The following is a 2,070-nucleotide window of genomic DNA, read 5'->3' as shown; positions in this document are numbered from 1 at the left end:
ATAACATTAATTAACCTCAAAATATGAGATATTAATTTCTAGAAAAACTTCGAAATATCCGTTCTTTTTAGTGATAAAACCACCCAAAACACAATTCCAAACCAGATATAACAGATTTTTACTTACAACCCGAATTAAGTAGCAAAAGAATACGGGACATATTTATAACCGGAACAAGACTATATATAAGCTACACTTACTACAACTATGAAATACGGTAATAAGCTACTATTTACCAAAAGCAAGATCGAAATCTTTAAGTTCCTCGATAAATCTTCGAGTCAGACAACGGGTTCTTTCTTTTTATCCGTCTTCTTTCTTGAGAGAGGTTGCCACTTAAATGGTAAGCCAACGCTTAGTGAGTTAAATAGTTAAGTATTACATATTAATATCGTACATGTTTATAAACATACATAATAAACTCTTATCAATAAAAGAGTTCAAGACATCATCCAAATGCAAACCGAGATTTACAAAAGTTGTGTGACTCCATTCAAGACCAAAAACATTCATATGAAAAAATATATATGTTCAAATCAATATTTAACAATTAACTATATAACTCACCGAACAACCGTATAATACCGAAAAGCTCCAAAATGAGCTCACAAAGAAAGTCCAAGCTACCACACTTAGATTGCTTCCAAAGCATCAAAATATGTCCTAATTACCCCCTGGAGTAAATGTACAAAATCTCATAAGCAATCAATATAAGAAACTCATGATATACACATACCCTATTTGAACATTTTACTTAGATTTTTATGTATAACTGTTGCATGCAGAACTGTTTTGCCCATTTTAAGCTCGAATTCATGCCTTGATCATAAAATAAGAAATAAACTAGACTCAATTATCTAACTAAAGAAATTGGCCTCACCTCATTTGGATTTTTCTACGATTTTATACAGATTTTCAAAGTCTGCACACTTTCAATGCATTCTTAAGTCGAAATTCTCATTTTCATACATTTTTCTCAAACCATTTCGATTCCAAACCATTCCAACTTCTGAATCTCAACTTAATATAACATATTTGACATAAACAACCAAAATCCAACCTTTATTTTATCATTTATATTATCTCCCAAATCATTGACTTGATCAAGTTAAAGTTCATATGATGAACTTGCTTAAATCTTGATAATCTCTTGAATCTAATGATCATTTCAAGCCAAAAACATTAAAATGCACTCCGTTTATACACTTAAGATCAAACCCATATAAAACCCTAACTCTATCTCAACATGCAATCCATATAACAAGAATGTCAACTAAGAACAAGTGCAAAAAATAGATTATACCTTACTTGATGATCAAATCTTTCAAAGATCTTGTAATTCTTCTTTGATTTGAGTTGAATTAAGCCTATGTATGTGAAAATCGCACCTCTAGTGTGTGTGTGAGTTCTGGACTTAGATGACATGAAAAAATGGGCCAAAAATCCAATTTATAATGCTAAAACTCGAGTTGGACCGGGTTGGCCCGGCTAGGTACCCATTTTGACCATCAACACTTAAATTATTCATAACTTTTCGCTCGGACCTCCGTTTTCTATGAGGTTTTCGCCTACACGTTCATAAAGAGATAATCTATTTCCAGAAAAGATCTCCCAAAAAATAATCAGTTTTACGTATCTATTTGACGTGATATTTTCCAAATCCTCTAATATATTCTTAAGAAATATAATTCTAAAACTTCAGACCCAAACTCCCACTAAATCATAAGTTCTCTTTAACCCAATAATTAAATATAATAAACAAAATTGGGCATATTAGAAATTGGATGTTACATTAAAGAGTTTTAATTTATTTCTTCTCCTTTCTTTCTTTTACTCCCACATAGAGGTGGCCAAAAATCGGTCCCGGGCCGGGCCATAACCGGTTACGGCCGGTCCCGATCAAGACAAAAACGTTTCATAACCGGTCCCTCCATAACCGGTCCCGGTTCCGGTTCCGGTGAAATCCTCCATAACCGGTCAAGCTTACCGGTAACCTGTTAAGTCGTCCGGTCCCGGTTACGGCCGGTCCTTTGCAAAAAAAAATATTTTTTTTCTAATTTTTGGTAATTA

Source organism: Cynara cardunculus, unplaced genomic scaffold, assembly GCF_001531365.2.
Source record: "Cynara cardunculus var. scolymus isolate 2C unplaced genomic scaffold, CcrdV1 Un_Scaffold_1665, whole genome shotgun sequence".
Classification (NCBI taxonomy): Eukaryota; Viridiplantae; Streptophyta; class Magnoliopsida; order Asterales; family Asteraceae; genus Cynara; species Cynara cardunculus.
Note: the sequence above shows the minus strand (reverse complement) of the source record.